At 52.6% G+C, this 27,026-nt stretch overlaps 1 protein-coding gene across 7 annotated transcripts in view; it reads left to right on the top strand.

Moving 5' to 3' along the window:
* The window catches only part of ZNF469 (zinc finger protein 469), a 201,070-nt gene that overhangs the window by 108,261 nt on the left and 65,783 nt on the right, over positions 1 to 27,026 (top strand). For 6 of the 7 annotated variants that reach the window (XM_080552048.1, XM_080552051.1, XM_080552053.1 and 3 more), the window contains one exon: positions 6,178 to 6,283. The gene's annotated coding sequence lies outside the window, so the exon portion shown is untranslated. Of the gene's footprint in view, positions 1 to 6,177; positions 6,284 to 18,223; positions 18,249 to 27,026 lie in introns of those variants that run through there. The other variant, XM_080552054.1, reaches the window with a different exon arrangement.

Raw genomic sequence — 27,026 nt, 5'->3', positions numbered from 1 at the left:
GGGGGCTAGAGGGGGATGCTCCAGCCCCCTGCACGTGGGGTAAGTCCATCCTCAAGCCAGCAATGCCGCTGGGAGCACGGGGTGGGAGCGCTGCGTCGCCCCGAGCCTGGGGCAAGCAGCACATGGTGCAGCAGCCAGTCCTCAGTCTTCTCCTTCTCATGCTTCAGCCTCACTGTTTGACCTCGAGAGCATTTGAGCTGGGAAGTTTTAAGCCATTTTTAGCTGCCTGGCTGAAAAGGGGAAGGGAGGGAGGAGGGAAAGAGAAATACCATGCGGTTAGTATTACATCCCCGACACAATAGGAACTTTTATTAGCAATTTTCCATTGTGTTGCAAATGGCAAAGATCATTGTTATATTTGCATGTTTCAGACTGTCCTGGAGAATTAGCTTTCCTCTGTGATTGAGTAATAGTTTTCACATTGCATTAGCTTCAGCCTTGGGAGTGAGATGTAAAAATTGCTGCTTGAAGAGCATCAGTTCCCCTGCCATCGGAGCCATTTGTTCTCACCTGGTAGCGCAGACTCGTTAAAACTGATTGTAAGAAGCTTGATCACCATGGGACGGAGAAAGAGGAGGTGGCAGGTGGACGGCACCTTTGTTCCAAGGCTATTGATTGCACTTCTCAAGGCCAATATAAACACATGCATTCCTGGCTAGAATAATATTAAGGACGTTTCTTTGCTCTAGGATAAGTCAGGGCTTGACTAGATTTATACTTGGCTCTGCAGAGGACATGCAGCTATTGACAGCCTGAAAGAAATTAGGCCAAGAAAACAAAACAGAAACAACTGGGACTGGTTGCAGCACTCGGTCTGCAGCATTGCTTCCAGGACATAGGACCGAGTGCTTTGACTTGGGGCTATGGCCCTGGGGTTTTTTGTTTGTTTGTTTGTTGTTTTGTTTGGTTTTTTTTTTTCCTTTGAGATTTCGCACTGTGCTTTCCGCGAGGGTGTCGAGCTCTGTGCTGAGGTCTGAATGAAGCGGTGACGTGCGTCTTCCCATTGTGGGACCTGGGGCACAGTCACCAAGCTGGCTGACTTGCCCTGTGGTGCCAGGTACGGCTTAGGCACAGCTGGATTTCCAGTGCTAAATGGCAAAAGTCATGGCAGTACCGTTCCCCAGATCCCTGATCCTCCTCTTGCAGCTCTTCACCAGCTCTCTAATCTCTGTGCAGCACTGCTACACCAGAAATCCCCAGCTGAAGTATCTTGCTAGAGGGTGGGCAGCTATTGCTGCTGAAGATAACCTCTTCCAAAGCATCTCATCTCCTTCCGCTCAAAGACAAGAAGACAACAAATTTATTTGCGCGTGTTAAAAACCAACAAGCTAACCCCAGCATCCTGAAAACCATCGGTAAGCTGACGTTGATCTCAGCCTTGGGTCTATTTTCCCTTCTTCCCCCACCAGAGCTTCCCCTGTTTTGCGGGACTGCTCTCGGCCGTGCAGGGTTTGTGCCAAGCGCTGGAAACGAGCCCCCTTGTGCTGCAGGCAGGGCTCCCGACCCCGGGCTGAGCTTTGCACCAGGACTCGGTCACGGCGCTCCGGCTATCGGGGCTGGAGCCTGACCATCGCTGGGCTTGGCGTGATGTGAGCCCAAGCACCGTATGGATGAGGAAACCACGTTTCTGATGCATAAGCCCAAGGGAGAAAGCAGATGTGCTCTGTACAGCGTCAGGGTCAGAGCGACATTCGGGCTGCAGAACGTCTCCTTGCCCATTCCGCTCACAGAAGAGGCCTTCATGTTTTGTCACCATCTGGACAGCAAATGTGCCCTGCTACGGGAACTCCGTTTTGACCTTTGCTCGTTTTGTTTAAGAACGACTGTAAGGCAAACACGTAGCGTTTGCCCTGGGGATCTGCTGTCAGCACCGCAGGTAGGGCAGGAGGGCCGCCTCGGCTGTCTCGCTGCACCGTGCGTTCCCGAGGCCCGTGTATAAATGCAGAGATTTCGGTTTATTCTTTGTCTTGGGCCGAAGCTGGGGAAGACAGAACCCCTATTGGAAGCGAGGGCGTTCCTGACGTCGTCATTTCGGGTGGGTGATTGTTAGTTTTAACGGGAAAAGCGAGCCCCGCCACATGGGGAGAGCCCCACACAAAGCGCCCCTTCACGGCGGTGGCACGCGCGACGTCGGGAGGCGAGCGCGTCTGCTGGGGCCCTTTGGTTCATGGCATGGATCACAACCATCGGTTCATCTCGCCTCCTGCAGACCGTGCAGACGTTGTCTGGGTGGCTGTTAGCGCAGACAGGCTGCGGTCACGTTGTTTGCTGCTCCCCGGTGTTCGGGCTGCCCCGCCACCCGCGGGCTGCCGACTGCCAGGCTTGCGTAGCTTGAGCACGACGGAGCAAGCCGGGATGTCTGCCTGTCCATAGCCCCTGCCTAACCACAGCTGGACTCTGTCAGAAAGCCTCCTGCCTACACGTCCTTCTGCTTGTTTCCCTTTAGAAAGTCCTGAAACCCAGCAAAAAAAATCCAGCGTAATGTCTGTGGACAGCCTCAGAGCTCTTTGGTGGAGTGGAAGGAAAGGTCAGCCGTCTGTTTGTCAAGCAGCCTTGCCACCAAGACAGACCGGGGCTGCAGACCCAAGTGCCCTCCTTCAAGGTGGAGGGGTTTAGGTGGTCAAATACCTCGTGGAGATGGGGGCTGTCGGTGCAGTGACACCCACCCTGCCTTCGCCTGGCTTGGTGCGGGCTCACGGCAGCCCCGGCTCCGTCCAGCATCCCTCAGCTCCCTGCAGCATCCGTGCAAGATGCTGCTCACTTCCTAACATTTAAATGGGTCTTGCCAAGATTAAATTGGAAAACAAATTGGAAAACAATGCCTGAGCTGCAGAGGCTGTGCAGCTTGATCAAACAGTGCAGTTCAATATATTTATTAAACACATGGGTAGTTTACCTTCCTTCTGCTGTGCACCCCAGGGACTGATGCTGAGCTGCCTCCCGTGAATGCTAACGCAGACAAGGGCTGAGCCGAGCCTTTGCTTTGGATTCTGGAGCAGAGTTTTCACTTTTGGGGGCTGGTTTCGTTTTAAAACTTTCTTTTAAAAACACAGACCCTGCCCCTTCTAGCCCCGTCCCTTTAGCATCTGGCTGCGGCGGCCGTCCCGAGCGGCTGGCTTTGCCTCGGCCAGATTCGGTGACAGGTCTCAGGGATGCCCCACGTCTGCCCCGCTCACCCCCTTTTTCTGTCATCAATAAAGCCACTGCGAGGATCTTTAACAAATAAACAAAAAGCATTCTCGACAGACAGTGGGATGGAAAATGACTCATAGGAAAGCAGGGCATAAAGCACTCTAGTATTAGGTATTGCATGTGTCGAGTTTCTGTTTGGGCTCCAAGAATGCTGTGGTTTTTCTCTAAGGATTATGCCATTGTGGAATAATGTCATTGTGGAGTAGCTGGTCAAGATGAGCTGACTGGGTCTGGTGGTTACTTACAAATATATATCTCTGTATTTTTCAGCCTTCGGAAAATCTGTGACAAGCAGTTTTCAGGAGACTACGGTCAAATTATTGCCATCGCTGCTCCCAGCCCTGCCAAATACCACGAAAACTGCTGGCGTCATGCTTTCTCTCTCCCTCTCCTCCTTCCCTTTCCATCTTTTGCGTAGGACCTGCTTTTTTTTTTTGCCTCAGGGCTGGGCGCAGATGAGCTGGGCAGTGACATTACCATGAAGGAAAAGCGAGGTCCCCAAGGGGGAGAGGAAAAAACCATTCTGTGAAGTCCCTTTGCAAAGCTGGGGACCCCCAGCAGTGCCAGCAGGACCTGGGTGGTGGCCACCAAAAGGCTTTCAGAGGAGAAACCTCAGGGGTTGTGCTTCTCATCCTGGCTGCCCAGGGTTTCGCTGTGTTGCTGCCTCTCTCACCTGACCAGCCCCAAGCAGCACGAAACCTTAATTCGCTAACTTTTGCTCTTCCATCTGTGGATATTAGTGGATGCGCTGGGAAAAGGGGCATTTCTCCTGGCACCTGCATGTGCTGCAGCAAGCTGTCTGCAGAGCTGGAGGTGCCCGAGGAGGGTGCTACCCCGTTTCTCTTTCCTCGCACCTTCTGATCCTCATTTTTGATGCAGCAGGAACGCTGCTGGATCCGTTTTTGGAGGGAGGTGGTTGGATATCATGCTTTTTGCCCATTATTCAAGCGAGCTGATGATTAGAAGAGGGGGGAAAAAAATCTTTTACAGTTCTGTTTCCAGCCTCTCTGCGGGGGGGCTGAAAAAAAAAAAAGTGCATCCTGATGATCCCAGCCCTAGAAATTATAATGTGTGATCCCTTCAGATGTTGTCACTGCTGTCACGGGGAGCTGGAGGTGATTTGAGGGCTCGGGGTCAGCCCGAGGCAGCTCGTGCCTGAGCATCGTATGGGACGCGAGGAAGGAGGAAGGCGAAAGGAAGGCGTTGCGCCGGGGACTCCCCCTTTTTCCTGAGTCAATGAAATATTTATAGAGCAATATATACACAACTGCGGACAGGCTTTAAAAGTGGAAAGCACTTGAAGCAGAGCGAGGCCGTTTAGATCCAGAAGGCCTCGTTTTCTGGTGGTTCCTAGCCAAAAAAAAAAGCACGCGCACAAAAAGCCGCTCGTTGCTTTGTCCATCTCTCACAGCCACTCTGGTTCGTGCCTTACTGCAGCGTGCTCCGTGCCTTGGGTTTGGTTTATTTCCAGCAGTTTTTGCAGGCGAATGTACCCTGGGAGGGTGTGCCCGTGACCTCGGTGGTGAACACTGCCAAATGGAGTTGGAGGTGCCCTGGCAGGAGGGTTTTTTTTCTGTTTTTGTCTGCTTTTTGGGAAGGGCTGCTCTATGTTTGTGCTGAAAATTGCCCCTGAAGCGTACACGAGCCTGTCTGTGTGTGTCTGCTGGAGGAGCAGGCAGTTGGCTTAATTCTTACCCTCGGGATCTCTACCTATATGCTGGGCAGTTCAGATACCTGCGTTAATTTTTGCTTAACGCAGCGTATAAATAAACACAAACACCAGTTCAGCAGCAGCGTGGCGGTGGAAATGAGTGGCGAGCCACCAGCTGAGCACATCCCTGGGGCTTCCCATGCCTGGGCGAGGTGTTCTCAGGATGGGGCAGCACCCAGGGGTTGGGAATAACGTGGCTGGCAGGGGAAAACCCCCTCCCAGCCACGTCCCGTCATGGCCATGGCATGTGCCATGCCTCTGCTGTCGTTATTCTTCATGGGCCCGTTGACCTGAATGTAAACTCCGTGGAAAGCCGGGGCTGGAGGCAGCCTTTGTCCGACCGCAGACACGGGGAGCTGGGGCTCCGGGGAAGGAGCAGGCGTGGGGAAACCTGCTCGCCATGCCCGGGGATGCTTTCAGGGGATTAAGAGGCAAGCGATGGCTCTCCGGGGCTGTCTCAGGCACGAGGAATTACCTGGAGGGGCTGCTGGAGCCCGTTCGTGGATGACTGGAGAATTTTTCCAATTCGCAGTGACAGGAAGCGAGCCCAGCGGTCTGGAAACGTACCCCGAGCTGGCAGGGGAAAGCAGCTTTGCTCTCTGCAGCTCGGGGGGAGCTGACCCCGCTGTGGCAGGGGCATGGGGTGCTGTTTGCCCACCGGCCAGCGTGCTGGTGGCAGGGGGAGGCTGGGGACAGGGCCCGTCTGTACCCAGGAGGTGCTTCACTGGGTGACTGCACCGCACGGCTTTAGCTTTGGAGAGGAAGGGGGGAAGAGCAGAAAGCAGGGGCAGGGGCTTTGCCTTTCCCTAAGCTTTATTGTTTTCTCCTCTGTCCTTCTGGGCACAGAATTTCAGCACAGGGAAGGTGGTGCTGGAGAGGAGCCGGAGGGGAGCGGCCTCCCCTGCTCCTGCAGCTCGGGTCCCCACCGCTTCACCTCCCCAGCCCTAGAGGGACTGCTGCTCCTGGGGGTGATGGCAACTGGGACAGCTGGAAGCTGTCTGGGGAAAGAACCAAACTTCTGGGGCACTACAAGGGACCCTAACTCAATTCCCAGCGTTGCCCCAACTGGAGGAAGCCATGCGGTTTGATGGAGAGCCCTGTCCAGCCTCGTACCTGCAGGGCAGACACGAGCACTGCTGCCACAAGGGATGTTTGCTGGGCCTTTCAGCTTTTTGCTCTAAAATTTTGTAGGCGCTGTCCCCATTTTTTTTTTGTTTATTTGTTTTTAGTTTGCTAAAGGAAAAACCTCTTAATGGTTTCTTTCTCTCCTAAAGGTGTCTGGCAGCAGATGACGGGCTAGAGCTGCATCGGGGCGGGCGGTGTGGCATAACGCCGGATCTGTCCTAGGCTGTGCCGGAGTGGGGACCTCGTCAGACAAAGGTAAGAAAACCACCTCTGATTTCTGCCACATGGGTAAATCACCCCACAAAGTGTTGAACATTTTCCCTGCGATTCTCTCATGCCCGGGACCAGAGGCAGGATTTTGTGAAGGTCACCCCATCCCTTCCCAGCGCGTCTGTCTGCTCGGCATCGGCTTCCAGCATCTCCTGGGCAGACGTGGTCCTGTGCCAGGCACTCCCTGGGGATGGGAAATGCCCTCGTATTCATGTGGGGCGCGCTTGTTTGAAAGTCTGAGTTCTACTGAGCCCATGAGTTAGGATCAGATTAAGGTTGGGAAAATGGCTGAGTAGATGCTCTGAGGTTTTACACACGCCTATATCTGTATGTATGTGTGCACGTGCATGGTTTTGTATTCTCTAAATATGCATACTTAAATGAAAATGAAATGTAGATTGTATCCTCATAGTATTTTCTTATTTAAAATTCCGATATGAATCACACAAACAAAATATCCTTTTTAAAAGGGTAAGGTGAAATACACACTTTCTTTACTTTCCTGGGGAACTCATTTTCTAAAATAGGTTCTGTAGCGTGTTGCTTGGACATCTTATGACTTGTTGAGACTGAACAGTTGAGCCCCTGCCTTTTTGTTAAGGACTGAGCTGTAAAATGAAATGATGGTGATTTATAATACGTAGCTTTATCAGCCAGGAGCTGGGAAATGGGGTGTCTTTGTGGCAGAAAGCTATTGCAACTTCTGTTTGCAATATGCAGGTATTCTATGCAGGTAGCTGTCTGATTTTTTCTTTTATTGATCAGCTTGGGTTAGAGTATCTTAGGCTGAAAGGTTTACCATCCAAAGGCTCTATAATGGCCTAAACCTGGAGTTATTCAAAGTGGTTTGCAGGGCAAGGCTTGTATGAATAAAAGCGCAGTAGTGCTGAGAGATGAGAACCTCGCTGCGTGTATCCGTGCTGCGATGCTGCTTGCAGGGCGAGCTGCAGTTACGCTGCGCCTTCAGAGAAATTCCTGAGAATCTGGGAGAAACCCAAGTGCTCCGGCTGTGAAAGGCAGCACCCAGACCTGCTGTCAGAGCTGGGGCATCCCTCGAGCAGCGCGGAGATCTCGGCCATCGAGGCTGTGCGTGAGCCACCCAGCCTTTTTGTTTCCAGCATCGAGGTTGTGCCATTTCCAGACCCAGAACCTCACGGCAATTCCCTCCTGCAGGGAAAAATAAAACTACAAAAAACACCAAACCAGTGCGCAAATGGCAAACAGAGTAAAAAGAATATCGTAAAACAGAAACACGTTTCGCTTTCCAGCTTCTCGGGAGTTGGAAATTATGTGGAAAAAGATGTTGTTTGTTAATACTGATGAATGATCCTCTGGCAGCCCCATTAATCAAAGCCAATCATCGAAATGTTTTTGGGAGCGGAAATTTGTAGGCGCTGGTTTTGATTCCTGTATAGCATAGCTGCCTTTATCGGTTTCTTCTACGGGGTTTGTGAGGCATCCAGGGGCCTGCCGATTTCTTGACTCAGTGTAAGCTGTTAGGGCCCAGCAGAGGCTGTGCTGGCACCAGGGGCTGGAGCTGGTGCGCAACAAGCAGCTGAAGGAGTCAGGTGCACATCCCCATTGACCCCGGGGGGCGATTTTAGCCCTGATTTCTATTTATTCATTTTTGCCGTTCGCGTGCATTTGCAGTCCAGGTACCTCTTTGCTGGTTCGGGAAGGATGATTTATTCCCTCGTGTTTCAAAGTGGTAGCTCCACAACTAATCCTTCAGACAGGGGCCCTGCAGCAGTCGCGCATCCCGTCATCCCTACTGAGCGCTGTCTTTGGCTGTGCAGCGGGGCCCTTCCTTGTTCCTATCAGGAAAACCACTCCGCTGGTCGCCCGCTTGGTAATTACAAAGAGGTTTCTGTAGGGCAGGTGTAACAGAAAAGATTGGCTCACATGCCTCATTTAATGTGTCCCATTCAAACCGGTAAACTCTGCGTCTAGGAGGTGGAAAATGGATACGCCGAGCGCAGAGCAGCGTCCCAAAATCCGATTTCCATCCTGGAGCGGCTCAGGAGCCTTCTGCTCCTCGGTGGCTCTAGGTCAGGAGCTGCGGTGAGCACGGGGCCGGGCGGATCCGCGCATCCTGCGGGTGGCAGGGACACCTCTGCTCACAGGGGCTGCCAGGCACAGCGCCGTCCCATCGCAAGTCCGAGGACCTTGTTGGGAAAATGCTCACAAATGCTTTCCAGGATGGATTTACGCAAAGGCTGCAGGGTTATTTGCGCTTTTTGTGTGGATTTTCCTGCGGCGGCAAAAGGAAGGTGAAAATCATTAGTGAGAGCTGAACCCTGGGTCATCTGCATAAGAAATGCAGGCTCCTGCCAGCCTGATATAAAGGAGAGCCGGAGGTGCAGCAGCGTGAAGTTTTATATCCCGTTTGTGTGTGTCAGCACAGCTTCAAATTTGTTTTTTTTCTCTTTGTCTCGGTGCTTCAGATAACTTTTTGCCTCGCCATTCTCGCTGTTTGTTTTTCCTCCCTAAGAGCCGATGGCTGACAGTATTCCCCATCTCAACACGTTGACTTGCGCTGTTTATTTAATGACCTTCACTCACTTCGGGATGATTAAGTTCATCTGTGTCTGGGTGTTTTGGTTAGCATTAAATTCCCTTTATTTTGGGAAGTTCATTTCCACACCGTGCTTTCTCCCAGTTGCCTTCCTGTAAGTGAGGAGGGTGGATTTTGATCCAGGTCTCCCCTCCTCCAAACTCCTGTTTTGCAATTTTTCCTTTCTGGCTTGCGACCGGCTTTCCAGTTCTGCCTCTCGGAGCGTGAAAATCCACCCTGGAACAGCACGCTTGCTCCAGCAAAAAAAAAAGGAAACTTTCTGCTGCCGCCGAGCCGGGAGCTGATGCCGCTGCCGTGGGGACGGTGCTGCGCCCCCCGTCTGCGTGCCCTGCGCTGTGCCATCCCCAAAAATCCCATCTTTTGCCCATTTTTTTCGCTGCCACCGTCTGGGGTGGTGGTGGTGGGTCTCCTTGCTCATTCATTTACCCCGGGGGGAGCGCAGACCTCTTGGCTGCCATCCGTGTGTCTCAGCAAAGCGGTGACTCAGAGGGCTGTGATTTTTTTGTGCTTTGGGTTTGCGCATGGGGTTTTTTTTTGCAGTGCCGTGTCCAGTTGGGGCCCCGCAGCAGCCGGCGAGGGAGAGCGGGGCTCGTCCCTGCAACAGCAACCGAAACGCTCCACCTGGAGGTGAAAGCAAATTATAACGGGGGCTTTGTGGCCAGCTGGTGTTTCTAGATCAGAAGCTGGACCATAAAAAAAAAAAAAACGAAGGGCAGATATGCACGTCGTGTCAACCTGAAAATGGAGCTCTGTTAAGGCAAAGGAGCTGTGATGGGAAAGAAAGCTCTACCACCATGAGCTCGCTCACATTTTGAGGCCAAAAGTGAGGTTTTGAGTTTTCTGCCCATGCTTCCGGGCATGGCTCTGCTTTCCTGGATGCTCGTTGAAACCCCGCCGTACCCACTTCAAACACAGACCCCGAACGTCCCACCGAACTACAAGCATTCCCCATTCAACCTGCTCACCAGCAGCTTGTGGTTTACAGAAACAGCATTTTTCAGCTATGAGCAATTTACTGAAATGAAGTCACCCAGGCTAATTAGGAGGCTAATTCGGAGAGCCTCAGGACCCCGGGGAAAGCTGGGGCTGCGTTAGAGGCAGCATCTCTGGGTTTTGGAATAAGAGCCCTTTGCTAGCTCAGCTGAATGCTGCAGTGAGCGAGCTGGTGATCTGATCCACCGGGCATTTCCACTGTTCTGCAAACAAAAACCTTCCCGTGTCTCTGGGGACGTTCTGCACGTAAATATTGCTCCAAGGGAAATTAACGTTGAATATATGTGGAAAATAACCAAAAACTATAGTCATATATCTTGCAAGAATTACAGGAAATTAGCACAAGTGAATTACACTAAACAAAATTACCCTGCCATAGAGCACATGTGGTCTGAGGAAGAACTTGAAAATCATTCGAGAAAGCTTTTTTTTTTTTTTTTTTTTTTTTTGCAAAGCTAATGGATCTCATAATTTTGCACGGCCCTATTGGAAATAGGAAAGAACCTGCCTCGTTCAATTAAGAATTAGAAGCAGAGCAGCAACAGGGAGAAAGATTTCTATTAAAAAAAAAAAGTGATTTTGTTCTCAAGCTCCATGAAATCCTGCTGAATTGGGAATTCTCTCAAACGCTGCAGTATTTGCTGCTTTTCAGAAAGCCTTCGTGTTTTCCCTCCCGGGGTGCTCTTTCTGCAAGCATTTCTTTCCTATCCCCAGCAATCCCAGCACTGGTGCATCACAAACATCTTTTATTTTTGGCCCCATAACCTTGTGTTCAGCCAGGCAGGAGGGAAGAAGGGACCTGGCCCTCCTTCGGCGCCAGCCAAACCCGCACCGAACTGGGGTGAGGACTGGGCTGAGCACCGCGGGGTCCCTCTTGCAGAAGCCAAGGATCCGTTCCCCAAAACGTGAACAAAACCCAGCACCTCTCGCCGAGGTCAGCGTTCAGCACAGCGAAGCATTCGCTGCTGTCTCAGGAAGCAGGAAATTCCTACCACTATGTGGGGAGCGCAGAGTTCAGTGGGACAAACAGTGGTGCTGCCTTAATTGGGCTTGGGCAAGGAGCAGACACCAGGAGACCGAGCACATAAACGCGCCTTCAGGTCCCGGTCCATCCACCCAGGGAGGGGGACGGTGCGGCTCCAGCCGGGTAATTTTAGAGCCCTGAGAGCTTGTTCTCGCAGGAGAAGGTGCCAAAACAAGAGCAAGTCAATAGGGAGCACTGGAGAGCAACGACCGCAGCTTTTATGGTCGGGAAGGGGAAGGATGCTCTCTGCATCCCGAGGGAGCTGCTCTGCCCTGCGCAGAGCCCGGTGGCGTTTTGGGGGCTGAGGGACCTGCTCGGCCCCTTCTGTGGCACTGCACGTCCCAAAGTGAGCTGGTGCTGCAGCTACCTCAAAAACCAGCACTGGGGGTCGGTGCTTGGTGGGATTCCTGCCGCTTTGTGGGGTCCCCGAGCTGTGTTGGGGTCCCCATCCTCTCTCCGACGGGGTATTAGTGGCAGCGGTGCCAATGCTGGTGGCCGAGCGCTGTGTGTAGCTGCTCCTCACTGGGAGAGGACAGGTGACAAGGTGACAACGCCATGGCCACGACCAGGTGGGACAACAGCAATTTAACAGCAGCGCCTGGACAAGGTGGCGAGCAATAAATTGTACATGGGCAAGGCTGCGCTAAAGCAATGTTAAGATACACCTGCATGTTTATTCTTCCACCTACAAGGTTTTATACGTTCGTCCAAAAATTTTCAAAGTCCACCAGCCCTAACAAGCCAGACCTTGTCCGGTGTGTGCAGCACCTCTGACTCCACCACGGTGTGCCTAGAAATGCAGACTTATGCACCGTGGGGCTGTGCATCCCCCGCTGGGGTCTGGGGATCCAACAAGCATCCGTGCAATTGGGGCGGTTTGGGAAAGCGTCCGCACGTTGTGTGCAGGCACTGCAGGTGGTCTGCGTGGGCACAAAGGCCCCGGCACATCCCTGCTGCCAGCTCAGCTCCGCGTGTGCAGAACGAAGGGTGACGGGCTTCGTATCACAAACGGAAAGCTGGCTAGAGCAGGATGTGTCCTTCTGGGGGAGGTTATCTGGACGGGGAGTTCTCTGGCACCAAAATGTGATGGTTGGATATGAAAAATTGTTGGCTTCGATGTAATTCTTCAACTGTCGGAGTGGGTGTGAGAGGGACTACTATTCCCCCCATTCCTTTCCCAGTCTTCTCCCCTCTTCCCTAAAGAAAACCCTCTCCCAAACAAAGAGGTTTGTTATGTCTCATTGTCTTCTCTGGCACTTGGAAATGCGAGTTTTTCCCATCTATCTTTTGGCATTGGTTCGTGCTCTGTGTATCTTTGTTGGTTTTGCACTGATTCTCGCTCTGAGACTGACTTTGGGACCATGGGAAAGGCTTTATGGCTGCGATGGGGCAGCGAGATGTCTGAGCCGAGGCACCGCTCACCCAGGCGAGGAAGCCCATGGCATCGCCTACGGTGGGCTGCAACGTGCCAGGGTCCAACCCAGGCTGCCGGCAGGAGGCGAGGAGTTTTACATCATTTTTTTATTCCTCAGACACACAAGACCTCATTTTGATGTCGTACACGGCAGCGGGTCCCACACGTCCTTCTTGTGGGAGGTGTAGGGGTAAAAACCCCGCTGGTCCTGGGCTGGAGCTGGCTGTGTCTGTGAGAATTACCTGCCGTGGGCTTTGGTGTTAGCAGGTGATGTCAGTCGTGTGGGATGTATCTCCAGCCTAGGAACCGGAGCGGGTAAATAGGATCCTGAAGCAGAGCCCTGGTCCTGAGCCGGGTGTTGTGTGGGAGATGTACGTGGCAGGAGGAGCCGCACAGCATTGCCTTCAGGAGAGGCAAATTGGGCAAAATACCCTGATCTGCAGCCAGCAGTCCTTTTCATAGCCTAAAGAGACGGTAGAAATACCCACGAGGAGAGCAGTACCCGTGCCCGACGCAGAGGGCGGCGCGAGCCGCTCGTCCTGCCGTGCCTTGCTCTGTGCCGACCTTGACAAAAAGTGTGTTCCTACTTGACTCTGCCACTTCGCCGTGGAGATTATTACCAATCCGGTACATTTTTGAAAGCAAATGAGGTTTCAAAACGCCTGCTGATAAGATCTTTCTTGCCCTCAGTGGAGTCATTAATTCAATATGCTGAAATACCATTTTAATTAGTTTGCACGACGGTCCCGAGAGCAATGAAATAATGCTCTTTATTGTGTGAACATGTAGTGCACCATGTGTAATCCTGCTCTTTATCTCTTGTCTTCTGTTCTGTCTCACTGGCAAATATTAGTGCATCCTGTCTCCCCGTCATAGCCTTGCGCGAGCACGCCAGCAATCCCCAGTGAGACGCTCGATGTTACATTAAAACACCACCACAGTTATTGCTGTAGCCAGAAAATTCAGAGCGAGAGGCTGCTTTTGATCGCTGGTGATGTAGCCAGGTATTACGGTGCCCCCCGTCTGTGTGTAGAAGCATTTATCCCTCACCCCCGTCTTCCTCTTCCCAGCTCTGCTGGCTGTCGCGGTGCCGTGGGAGGACCAAGAGTCACCCCAAGAGAGCAGAGCCGTGGCTCTGAGCTGTTAGTCCATGGCAGAGGCTATTCCAAGGACGGGAATGGACTGAGGGATCCCCCCACGGTCGCCCAGGTGCTCTGCAGTGAGCACAGAAAGTCTTTGCCTGTGGCTGAAGCACCGCTTGGGTTTAATTTCATGCCTGGTGAGCACGCTGAGCTGCTGGCGTACCGTATTTCAGTACGACACCAGCCCTGGCTGATCCACTGCAGCCAGCCTGGAAATGCAGGAGAGTCTGGTGTTAACCTGACCCTGCCTTCTACCCCTTGACCCCACGTCTTGCCTAAAACATCGTTTGCCACCTCCAGCTTTCCAAGACCGACCAGAGACCAAAAAGGGGGTTGCGGGCTGGGAATGAGAGCTACCCCCTCACCACGTGTGAAGTCTCCGTCGGATGCTGGCAGTGTGATGTCTGCTCCCTTCTCCTTTCTGCTGGCCCAAGCTCTCGAGCTCGTGAAGGACAGCAGAGAAGGGGACGGGCACGTACCACCCCGGCACCGTGGCAGAGCACGGCGTGTAGAAGATGTCTGCGGTCGCAGGGAGGACCTGCCGCCTCGAGGACGGCTCTCATTTTGCATCCCCAGGTGGCCATGGCGAGTTTCGTGGGCAATGCCTTGTTACTTTTCCTCCTTCCGACCTGCTCCGTGCCGAGGAATGTGATCACGATCCCTGACTGGAAGTGGTGCCGCACGCCGTCCCGCGCGGATGCGACCGAAGGAATGCACTGAGCCGTACGGGAACTGCAGGCGGGCGTAAATCATCTTCGCTGCTCGTTTGCAGTTCTGCTCAAGCAGAGGGTTTTTTGCTGGTAATGTCCTTGGTATGCGTTTCTTGAAAGGTTATGTCACTTAATGGATGTCACAGAGCTGCGGCGAAACTCCCCCGTCGGGCTGGGTCCCGCTAGGCTGAGCTCGGTGTTTAAAGCTGCTTTTATTCCGATTCGGTCACAGCACCATTCCTTGGGCACAAACCAAAGGTCTTCTCGCCATCACATGGCCCAGCTTCTGCAGGCCCACGTGGCCAGGGCCGACTCCCTGGGAGAAGTCAGCAGCTGAAGCTCATCCTACGCGAACGGGGGAAAATCGTGGTGATTTTGCAATTCACCTCTTCAAGGAAACGTGACAGATAAAGTACACAGAGATCCAAACGTTGCGAGGATTCCAGATAAACCCAGGCGTTTCATTTCAGCTAACCCAGGAACTAGACAAAATAATAAATGTCCAAGTCTCTTTTCCTGCCTCTTTTTCTTAATGGCTCTTGAAAGGTCTTTGAACACAAGTCCAAGCCCTCTAAATAGTCCCAAATCCTCCCTCATCCTGTTTTGATGCACCTGAGCTCTCCTCCAGCCCTTCTCGCTTTTATATCTGGTTGCTAAAAATGACCAGTGAGAGACCTTCTCTTTCGTAATCGTCCCATCCTTTTCCAGATGATTCTTGCTCAGCCCCGCATACGATCCAGGCATCCCACCAGGTCTGTTACTTAGTTATTTCAGCGCTGGAATTCAGATTTTAAAGCTGGTTTGCCTAAAAAGGTGCCTGCGTTTCTGGCTGCCGAGCTTCTAGAGGAACTGGGGATCATCAGTGGAAAAAGGCAATGGGAAAAACAGATAAGCTCCACGTTCAGGATGAAGTTTTCAGTCGTGAAACATAGACATAAAATATCCTCAGCGACAAAACAGAATTCGCCGGCTGCGTGCTCCCGAAATCGTCACGAGGTGATCACATTTCTCATAAGCTCATCTCGTTTTTCAAGGAGTGTGGTGATAAGCTTGGAAATTTGTTGTGCAAAAGCAAAGGTGGAAGAAAATCTTCAGCCTTAAAAAATCAGCTGAGGGCTGAAAACCAACCTCATCTTTGCTCCCTTTGAGGTTTTCTCCCATTTGTAGCCCCGAGCCCCTTCCAGGCATCCCGCTGTTCGTGTGGGTGACTTCCCCTGCAGCTGGGAAGGCCTGGCTGATGTGGGGCACTTCAAACCCTGCAGGCTTGGGGACTGTTCCTACACGTTGTAAAAAAAGGCCTCGAAATTGATATTGGCTCTGAAACCCAATCTCTTCCAAATCAGGGAGGAGCTGCTAAAGCCGGTCCAGCTTTTTGTCTGTTGAAACAAATTGCTCTGAAAGAGAACAAAACCCTTAATGGATGGCTGAGCACGCCAGCATCTTTATCGTCGACTGTAATCTGCGCGGGGAGGTCGGTTGTGACTAATACGTGCATCCCGTTGGATAATGTGCCATAAATTAAAAAATAAAAATAAAAAAACTCTGAGATGCTTCCAGGCCACTGCAGGGAAGAGGAAGAGGAAAGACCGGAACACAATGGCGCGAAGGACGCGTGCGAGCACAGCCCTTGGGGATGCAGCCCACCAGGAGCAAGGGACATCAGCTATTAAAGCCCTGGGGTTTGCCAGGTTGGATCCTGTCGCTCCAGAGACACAAGAGAGCTGTACCAGGATGATGGTGTTGGCCCAGGTCCGTCAGCTTTCCTTGGCCCCAGGTGGCAGGTGAGGGAAGACGAAGCAGCAAGCTCTGCAGCTCCGTGCACCGGGCTCGCCCCGGCCGCGTGGCAGGAGGTATCTGCAGGCAGCCCCTGCCCCAACGCCGGCAATGTGCCTCGCATTAAGGCTGAAATGTATATTAGTTGTTGTCATCCTCCCGCAAACCCGTCCAGATGGTTTTGCTTTCCCCTGCAATCGTCTGGAAAGGGCACGCGCGCGCCCGCCGCCGGGGGATGAGGCTGGGGGGGACCAGCAGGTAGGAGCCAAAATGCACCCCAACACCGGCTCCGTTTGGGGTCACCATCAGGAGGGGTCTCCTGGCTGCCACCCCCTCTGTATTACACCAGAAGAGTTTATCGGGGCAGGTTTTGTCTCAGCATCCCGCAGAATAGTGTTGCTCGCCACTTGGCAAATTATCCTGAGTTTTTTTTTTCTCTTTTTCTCCTTCCTGCGCACAGGACGGACGTGGCTTTAATGCCTCGGTCGCGCAGGAAGAGATCCAGGCTCAGGACATCCTTTTTTAGTAATTCCCAATATCTTTTAAGGCATTACCTGCAAGCTCGGGCAGACAGGCATTTTATTACCTACCTGCAAAGTGATTCCCGTTATTAGCTTTACTGTGCACTGTAAAAATGAATAGTGGAATTTAACCTAATTGTGGTAATACGGAACAGCAAAGCAATCCGGTTATGTAACGTGGCCTGCTCCTAACCAGAGAAAGGGAACCCTCTGAAATGTTATTTTTCCAGTAGGATGGCTGCTTTCTAATTAAGTTTATTAAGTAATATCAAAAGCATATGGAAGGGGAAATGCCATCGGTTCATCATGAAGCGATTAAGTTTGTTAGAAAGTGAAGAGCACAGACAGTGATTTCTCAGAGCTAGTGCTGAAAAGATAATATCTACCCCGGCTTATCGGCACATCTATCTCGCACGGGGCTCTTTAGCCAGCCCATTTGCTTGGCTTATACCGTCAAAGCCTTTCTGCCATTATCCTAGGGATTATTCTTCTGCCAAAACGAGAAGTAATCCCAAAATTCCCTCGACTGAATCTAGGAAGTTATTAGGAATTTGCTCGCGTGTGTTACATTTTTACACTCTATTATCCTATGCAGATCTTGCCTTCAAAGATTTTGCTGCTTGAACAAATCTGTCCGTTTCGAACCTAATCCAGCTGCGGTACCTGTTCTAATCTAAATAATGCTTCTTATGCTAAACCTCTCCCTCCTTGCTGCTTAATCGGTTTTTGGCACTGCTTCTCATCGTGAGCTTTATCTCCGGTCCTCTTTCCATGAAAAAAAAGGGCACTTATCTCGGTGCTCGGGCTGTGATGGGAGACGGTGCGGGACCAGCTGCTGCCTCGTGCAAGGGGCAGGTTTTGGGGCTGAGGGCTTCCTCCAACCCCGGCTGTCCAGGACTTCTCCTGGAGCTCAGGGCTGAGTCTTTGAGACGGCCAGAAGGACGTGAGCAGAACAGATAGCACCCGATTATTTCTGGCCTAAGCCACCTTCGCTTATGGGTGTGTTAATGAGCCGTTCCCACACAGCTAATTTAAGAGGGACGAAATCTGTGCCAGAAGGGGAAGCGGAGGCAATAGCCCGCTGTACTGCGATTAAAAGTGGCAGTCAATTAAACCGGAGCAGCAGCTAATTGCTTATGGGATATTCCACCACAGTGCCCCTCTAGGTGCCGGCGTCCATGCGGGGCAGGGTCAGAGCTTTGCAAGGGGACAGCAGGAAGGCTGGGGCCGCTGGTGTCCCCGCAGTGTCCCTGTGTGACCGCTGATGTCCCCGTGCTGTCCCCGTGCAGCTTCCAGCCCCCGTCCGTGCCTGCCTGGCGCCGCGCGCAGTGCTGAGCGCTCGCTGCCTACGGAAACGCTCCAGGTCTCGGTGCAGCAGCGGCTCCCGTGAATATCTGTCTTTGCAATCAGGCTCTGGTTTTATTTATTTGTTGTAAGCAGCGTCTCGCTGTCCAGCAGGCTCTTGTTTCGCAGTTGCCATTTGTCTTAATTGCTTTGTATTTCCACACCTCTGCGCTGCTGGCAGCGAGCGCGTTTCCTCCGGAGCTTTCCTGCCTCTCAACGTCTTCCGAGGGAAGCTTCTGCCTCGTCTCTCACGCGGTCCTCGCTGCCTCTGTGCACACTTTCACGGGGATGGTTTCCAGCCCACGAATCCCCCACCTGGTGCACGACCACTTCCTTACTCCCATCCCCGTTTTGCACCCCCAGCTCCGGGCAGGAAAGCAAGCAGGGGAGCAAGAGACATGCAGCTGAGTTACAGAGGGCGATGGGTGTGCAAAATGGATGCGTTTCGTTCCGGGTGAGTTTTGGAGCATCATTTATGGTTGGTTTGCTGTCCTCGTCGGGGGGTGGGATACGGCTTCCAGGTGCTGAGCTTTGGACCTGGGCAGCCCCTGCCCCCAAAATCTGCTGGCGGCCACTGCTCACCTGCCCGGCCCCATCCAAAATCTGCCCCTGTCCCTCTGCAGCCCCCCCACGCCTGAGCAGTCGGGGCAGTGACCCCGTGGGATGCGTTTACGTGTGTCGGGATGAGAGCGAGCCTAAACGTCTGCTTCACTTCAGCTGCTTGCTTAACTGTTCTCCTGGGCGAGGATTTAGGTTATGAATTCGGAGGCTGCTGAAGCTAAAAGCGCATTTTCTAACCTTTAATCTGGTGCGCCTGCCTTCCTTTCCCATTTCTGCCTTGCTTTTGTTCCAGGAAAACTTTCTAACTGAAGGCTCAGCTGGTGCAGCCGAGCCATAGACGGGTCCTTGCCACGGGGGGGGGGGGGATTGTGCTCGTCTCTACTTAAAGGAAAAAAAAAGAAGAAAAAAAAAGCAGGGGGAATGAGAACAACATGCAAATCAGATGATGCAAGCCTATAACCCGACCTGGGACGTCACCGCACAGACTATTTATTTCAAAGATTCACCCTTTTCCATGGCAACTCGGGGCTGGAGGCACAGGCTGTACGGAGGAACGTGCCCTGCTAAAGCCATTCCCGCGGCCGGCGGGCTCCGCTTACGGCACCTTGCCGGGCTGGGGGGCGGAGGGGCTGCACTTTACATCTTTCCATAGGAAACTTCCCTCCGGGGCCCAGCTTTTGGTCTGAATTTGAAGCGATTGCACAACCCGGGGGTTGCTCCTCAGCTTAGGAGAAGGGAGGATTTCCCCCCCCCGCCGGACTTTTAACTACGCGGATTCAGCGGTGCCGCCATCACCGGCGGTGCGCGGGAGATGCTGCTGGAAGCCGGCACGAGCATCCTTGGGTGGCTGCATCACTGTCGGGGGGGGAAATCACTTTCAGAGGAGGGGGGAGCATCGTTTTCGGAGGGGTTGGCTTGTGCAGGGTGCAGGTTTGGCCGACTCCGCGTGCGGTGCAGCAGGAGCTGCTATTGCGGCGCTGCCTGCAGCTGCAGAAGCAGGTAGCAAACATCGCGTCCTGGCGCTCTCCCAGTGAGACCACGCTTATGATTAATGGGCTTATAAAGAGGAGCTTCCCCTTCCTCCTAGCAGCACTTACGGTCGGACCACATCTGCTGGCCTCCGGGCCCGAATCCTTGCTTCTGCTCCCGTGCTCGCAGGCGCAGAGACCCCAGAGCAAAAGCAAAGAGGGGGGCAAGGATCCAGCCCGAAAATGCGAAACCTCCCCAGGCTGGGCACGAAGGGTGCGACAGTTGTTGCAGAGTTTTATATGAAGGAGACAATCGCTCAAATTTTTTTTTCTTTATTAAAACAAAAAGGACACTTGGCAGAGCCCGGGGTGCTGTTACTCATTTAGTTAGCAGAGCATGTGGCTGTTTGTGTAGATATTATTTCTCTGGAAACGCTGGTTTTAGTTAATCACTCTGTAACTTGTATTGGATTCTGTGTTTATGTATTAGCCAAAGCCTCTTTCTGGGCCTTCATGACATAATTTTGAAGTGTTGAAAAATCAGCTTATTCTCTGCCTTCACGGTCTGATATTTTGAAGCATTTTTTCCCTTGTGAAGAAAATCCTCATAAACCACCTCATTCTTCAAGCGAAAGAACAGCTGAAAAAAAAAAAAAAGCGAGAGAAAGGGAGCTTTTCTTGGCTCGCGAACGGAGTGGCAACATCCTGCTCGTTTGATAAGCCAGGAGGAGAAGGGAACGAGCCAGGGCCTGGTTTTGATTAGAGCTCCTTAGGGACCGCATGCCCAAAAGCGCTGGCGCGGGTGGCCCGATGCTGCCGGCTCCTCTTCCTCGGGGCAGGCGGGGCTGACGGGCAGCACGGATGCCTCGGCTCCTCGTTGGCTTTGTTTCAGCCTGCAGAAATGAAATATTTCCTGAAATGCCGTGCCCTAAACCCAAAGGGAACACCTTTGGTGCCGAGGCTTGCGGGAGCCACGGGGAGCTGTCGTTTGCTGAGCATCGTGCTGGTGCTGAGTAAAAATGCTTTGTAAAGCTTGCAAATCCCCATGCGTAGAGCAGAGGACATCTGTCCAGCTGCTCCACCGGTGCCACCAAGGGCTGTCCCCTTCTCGGCAGCATTCAGGGACCTGCCAGCGTGCCCCCCTGTGGCCCCTGGGGACATGGGAAGGGGGACACCGGGAGGCCAGCCCTGCAAACCAACAGCGCACGGAGCTAAAGCGGGACATCTGTCAGCACGGCCAAAGCCCAAAGTTTAGGTTTTTGTAGTAAAAGGGCTTTAGGAAAGCTAATAGGAAATAGAAATGTTTCCATTACTGCTTCATTTCCATTAAAATAGTTTTTAAAAGTACATAGGCGGCTTTAGTGACATAAACACATCGGCTTTGGGCTGCTGTGCCAGAAGAAGAGAGTGAAAATGATTATTAGAGTAGGTCAGCTATGGGAAAAACGTTGAGAAAAACCTCCTTGGCACTTTGGATCCTTTTCTGTTTTGCAGGCTTTAAAATGCTTTTCCTTCTGTTTGGTGAAACTTGCTTTTAGGGGGCATTTTTGACATTTTCCCCCTCTTTTGCCCTTTTTTGCAGTAGCAGGGGGGCTGGCAGGAGTATTCGAGGAACCTTCTTCCTTCCACAAGCTTTTCATATTTTGTTTTTCCACTATGTAACCTTTTAAAAATTCTTCTAACATTAGAAATATTACGATGTTTCATATTTCCTTGGCCCAACTGTACCCTTTCTGGAGTTTGAGCTGCTGCTTCAAAGCCACAAAAGACCAAACTGAAACATAAAGAATTTGCTACCAGAAATGATGGAAAACTCAGCCTCCTCCGTGAGGGCTGCTCTGTCAGAGGCGGTAAAAAAAAGGGGGAAGAAAATAAAAAAGGGAGAATGACTCTACATCCCAACGAGTACACAGAACATTAAGACAAATGGGAAAAAGAAGTTAGACAAGGTTTATCGTTGTTTCAGGAAAGGTCATTTCTTACTGGGTCTCCTCCTAAGAAGGTCTGAAATTCTAAAGGTTGACCAAGAATAAACAGGCAGAGAAAATGGCTTTTGTCTGGTTCTGCTGGGAAAAAAAAAATGTATCAGAGCTGTAGTGTAGAAGTGGTGACAAACATTATGCATTTTTAATTTCCTGCAATTTTATTATTTTTATCTGTTATTGTCTGGAGATAGAAGCTGAGGCACGGGTTTTGTTCAGCTGCGACATGGGGATGCCGGCACGTGGCTACGGCCGAGTTCCTTTCCTGTAATTCTGCTGTGATTTGGGCCGATCTCAAGACATGGGGAAATCAGTAACAAAATCCACATTGCGGCATAAAAATGTGTTCCCTTCCATCCAGGCATGTTGGTTTTGGCGAAACCCAACCCAGGGAGCACCCACGAAACACCTGCGTGGGGCTGCACCCACTCTCCTCAGCCCTCAGGGCCGTGACTCCTCGCTTTGACCCTTTCACGGTGCTTTTCCTAACTCCCTATTCCCTCAGTTTCTGCTGCTTTTAAAGCACGGCACATTCGAGGCTAGCTTTGCTGAGCTTTTCAGGAAATGAGCGTTTTTCTGTTTAAAAGAGAAACGTGAATGAGGGTGAGGGTGGCCGAAAAGCCAGAGGTGCCCCGGGGTGGTCCCCAGCTCCAGCCCACTCCAACCCCTCCTGCAGAAGCGATGCTGGTGCTGGTTCCTTTGGTAATATACCCAAATATTTGGTGTTATTTGTGCAGCAGAGGCATGAAACCATGCTCCAAAGCCTTGATACAGCCTTGCTTTTTTATCAGCAGCATCACGCACCACTTCCCACCAGGCCAGCTCCCCGCGAGCACAAATCCAGGTCTCCCATCGGCTCCAGCCCGGTTGGAAACGCGGCATGCTTCCCGCGTGGGAAGGGGACGATCCTTCGCGAGCTCCCTTCTCTCCTCTCCCTGACACCTCGTAAATCCGGCGTCTGCCTCCGGAGGCTGGTGGGAGATGCTGGGGCTGCCTCCCCGTCCCCAAGCAGCGGCGCTCGCCAGCACATTCGTGGCAGTCTGGATGCGGAACGGCATTGCGTTGGACGGGCCTTTAATTAGTTTCCAAAACGTGTTTGGTTTTTTTTGTATACAAAAAGTGCTAAGGGCCAAATCTGCTCTTCATTACCTTCTTTTGATTTTCCTGGAGCTAATTTAGGCTGCGACTTGCAGAGCCGAAGGCAGCGGGCGCTCTGTGCGTCGCTGCCCCTTGCACACCTCCGAGGGCACACGGGCGCTCTGTGCACACGCGTGTGTGCAGCCCACCGGGGCACAGGGTGCACCCAAGCCCTGCTTTGCCTCCGTTCTTCTCCCAGGCCCTGCGATGACTCCTTAAAGCAATTCTTTTGCCTCTCTCTTCGTCTTCTCTCGTCTTTCCCAGTAGCAGCTCTGCAGGTCCAGTGGTGATGTGGGTGGAAGAACAGAAGGGCAACGCAGGGACAGATTCAGCAGCGTTTGTCCCGAACAGCCCTGGTGGGGCTGTGTCCACTTTTATCCAATCTTCAGCCGGTCTCATCCCCTCTGTTCTTCACCCAGCCTACATGTGACGGCACCGTGCAGATGCATGTAGGACGAAAGCTGGCATTTTCGACAAGCTGGGGGTGCAGGGATTTGGGAAGCGATGAATGGAAGACGGGTTGAAAACAGCCCTTCTGAGCTAAACTCTGCAGCCTCAGCCTGGGACCTGGTCTCCATCCTCCTGTGCTCAAATCTTGATGGTGCTGGGGGTGGGGGACGCGGCACAACCCATCCACGCCTGCCCAAGCTCGGCCAGGGCGCAGAGCTCCCAAACCCAGCACAATCCACCCAGCATCTTCTTTGTCCCTCGGCAGGGACCCGTCCGTCGCGGCGCCGGCTTCCTGCCGGGAGCGCTGGGCACGGGGCAGACGAGGGGCGAACACGGGCAGGAGCGGGCTTGTTGCAGGGGCAGGCGGGGGCCGGCCGGGAGAGCAGGTATCGAAATGCGAACGCACAAAGAAGGCTTTCTGAGGTTGCCCAGGAAACGGCAATTCTGGAATTTCCTAACTTCGGCGTGTTTGCTTTTGCAGCTTTAATGTTCCTTTAATAACGTTGGCGGCGCGTTCGCGCGCGTGCATGTGTGTGTGTGTGTGCGCAGTCAATAGTTTATAAAGTAGCATCAATCTCTGGAGCTTTGGGATTGTCAGAGGATAGAAAGCCCTGTATAAATGCAAGTGGTTATTTAACATTTGCTGTTTTCAGGGTTTTTTCATGCGGAAACCTAGAAGTCAGAGGGCTGAACCTATAAGCGCTTTAAATGAACAGCTTAGGGGTGGAAATCCTGCCTCCTGAGGCTCTGCTTGCTTTGCTAAAGGGGATCATTTTGGAGACTACTGTGCCTTTGAAAGCAAACCAGCAAGAATTTGATTTGACTCAGTCCCGATCCCCCCAAATCCAACCAACCCCGGCAGCTCTCAGAGCCCTGCGAGCAAACAGCGGCACCGGGCAGCGACCCCCGGGATCGGGGCTGCGGCTACGGGGCCGGATCCTGCCCGGGGCTGAGCTGTGCCCGGCCGGCCCCGCTGCCTCCCCTGCCACGGATCCTGCCAAAGGCAGAGCTGGAGCTCGCGCGCTTTCTGCTCGGCTCCCCGCTCGCGCGTGTGTTCTGTTCCTTTCATGTTTTTTTATTGCGAGCAATCATGATTTGCACGTTAATATAATATCATCATGATAATCTGGCAGCGGGCAAAGCTGGATGCGGCGCTGGAAAGTTCCTCCGTCTCCTCTTTCCATTATTCTTGGAAGGGAGGGCAGCGCGAGGCGGGGGCCGAGGAAGCCAAGGGAAGGGATTTATCAAGGAGGCAAGGCTGGGGACGAGCACCCATTCATTTCGAATAAAAAATGGTGTGAGTGGAAACGTCAAAAGGTGAACCAAGACCGTGCCAACGGGATGGAGAGTAGGGTAAAAAGTCAAGTGATGCAACTGTATTTAATTCTTCTTTCGCTCTAATTATTTTTGAGTCAGTATCACTTCGCCTTTCAAACCCTGACTCATGACTTCTGCATGCTTGAGGCTGGCAGGGCTGGACGCGGTACAAAAATGTTGGGACTCCAAGAAAGCCTGGCAGAGCGTGTGATTTCCCTATAATAATAACAATAATAATAACAATAACCTGAGCTAATCCCCTTACGTTTTCTGTAGCTTTTAATGCTCTGCTCCCGCGTGCTCCGTCTCATCCCTGCGCGTTGCCTGCGTCGGCGCGCTCCGGCTCCGAATTGCCTCCCGGCAATTAGCCGAGTTAAAAATTCCTCCCTGACCTCGCTGGGGTTGCTCTCTCTCGGGCTTGGCAAGCGTCTCGGAACCGCTCCAAAGCCCCACGTGCCGCGACTCGCCGCCGGGCCCCTCGGGGCAGGGGGAGCTGGCGCAGGTGGGACGGGGAAGAGCGGCCGGGGCAGGAGATGCTCGCGCGGGGCCGCGGGCTGTTGGAAAGTTCAGCAGGAGCAGGCTGCGAAGGAGCGGTTTGGCAGCCGGCCACCGCCGCGTGCTTGCTGCAGGTAACCTGCCCTTCGAGCCCGGCTTTCGCAGGTTTTCGCCCGAAAAAAAAAAAAAAAAAAAAAGTTTTTCGACGAAAAGCCAGCGCTGCTTTTCCGGGCGGCGTGCCCGGAGCTCGCGCCGCCTCTTCGCCGGGCTGCTCCGCGCGTGGGGCAGGCGGGGGTCCGAGCAGACAAAGATTTTCCAATTAATTATTCCCCAGGTGAGATTTCTGGGGGCGCTGGGGGCTGCTCTGCTCCCGGGGAGAGGTTTTCCAGGGGGTCATCAGCAGCAGTGCCCCAAATGAGACGGTGATCTGGCAGCAGGCAGGTGCTCGGGCGGCACAAATATCTTCTCTCTGTGTGGTTGGGATCATTACACCTGGAAAAAATAACGCAAATTGGGGCAGCACCCTGGGATTTGACTGCTGCCTTGTAACGCTGAGGTCTGCAGGTCCCTGTTGAGCGGCGCTTCTTGCTTCGGAAGGGGTTGGGAAGGTTTCACTAGAGTAAAACAACCCGGCAGGAGGGGGCGCAGAATTGGCCCCGGCTTGCCCCAGGACACGGAGCCCGCTTGGGGCAGGGACCTTGCCTGCATGCTTCTGCCTCCCACCCTAGGTGGGATCTGGAAGGGAAAACACCTCATCTGACCAGGCTTAACACTTTAATTTCCCTTCCAAAATCAGGCAATAACTGCGTTTTTATTAGAAATCAACCGTTCTGACCTAGCACCGGTTTCAGGCACTGACTTCTCCCCTGTTGTTGCTCTTGTATGTGTCGAGGAGCGAACATTACAAACCAACCCTTTATAAAATACCCCAGAAATGGCTGTATTTTTGGCTGACTTTCTCTGCCCCATCTGGCGGGATGGCGGGGAGGGTCTGCTGGGGAAGCGTGGATGTGGGTGAGCGCTGAAAAGTCCGGGTGTGCTCGGGGGGAAGCAGCTTTTTGGGGCCAGGTACGGAGGGATGGATGAACTAAACTGCTCCGAATTCTCCTAAAAGCGGACCAAGACGCCACTTCTATAAAATTCGCCAAATTTTCTTTGCCTCTGAGGTTAATAAGGCAAGAAGCAAACCCCTCTCCCTCTCCACGACCACGTGTGTTTGTGAAAGACGCGATTTCTCCGCTCCGTGCTGGAAGATTTCCGTTTCACGTCTTGGGCCAGCCACACAAAGCGCCTTTTTTTCCCCCTTTTGTGCCCACCCCCCCTCCACCTTTGACTCGATTGCTTTGGAGGGCCACAACAGTCAAAGGCTTTTAAACGAAATTATACCAGCAGCGGGACAGGAGCCGAGCAGGTTGTGCCAAGCCCTGTGCAAACAGAGCAGAAGGTTTGAGCTTCTTTGGGCTGCATAATGGAAATCACCAATGCTGGCCGATAATCTGTGCATGATTCACGCTCTGGCAAAACGTGCTAGAGCTCTAGGTGTCAGTGAGAGTCAAGCCTTTAAAGCTATTTTAACGCGCTGCCTTTTAATGCAATTTCCTTTGTTTTTGGTGGTAGGAGTCATTAAAAAGCTGCCAAAAAAAGGAAAAAAAAAAAAAAAAAGAAAAAAAAAAGAAAAAAAAGGAAAAAAGAAGAAGAAAAAAGAAGAAAAAAAGGAGAAAAAAGAAGAAAAAAAAAAAAAGAGGAAGGCAAGGAGTAGCACAGCCCTTGATTTTTGAAAATGCTTAGAGGTGGCTCTTCTCCAAGGCCTGGCCCTATACAGGCTCCGTCAGATGGTGATGCTCTGAGATGTGGGAATGACACCGAGGAGAGCCGGGTGTGTGCCGGGGAGCAGGAGCAGAAGGGGTGGCTTTTCCCAGCGCCCTGGTGCTGGAGCCTTGGCTCGTGCTCACTTCCAGCGCTGGCTCTGGTGACACCGGGACGGAGCTCGCATGGGGTCGGTGCTGGGCTGGGCTCCAGGACATCACAAAGCTCGGACCCTGCGGCATCAGGGGCCCTTTTCTTCAAAGAAAATGCATCTTGGAGGCCGGCTGTGAAAACCTCGGCTCTGTCTCCACAAACACATCCCCAGCAGCGGTGTGGGGTCACGTAAGGAGGAGAGGAGAGGGGATCATGTCCATTTTGCTGGGTAGGAAGCAACTGGGCAGCAGGTGTTTGCAAGCTCCCTTTGCTTCTGTCGTAGATGACCAAAAAAAACAGTTTTTTCAGTCCCCCTCTGCAAATCATCAGCAATATCGGTCCAGTCCCATGCAAAACAAAGTT

This window comes from Anser brachyrhynchus, assembly GCF_964034855.1.
Source record: "Anser brachyrhynchus genome assembly, chromosome: 12".
Taxonomy (NCBI): Eukaryota; Metazoa; Chordata; class Aves; order Anseriformes; family Anatidae; genus Anser; species Anser brachyrhynchus.
This window is presented reverse-complemented; position numbering and strand designations above follow the sequence as displayed.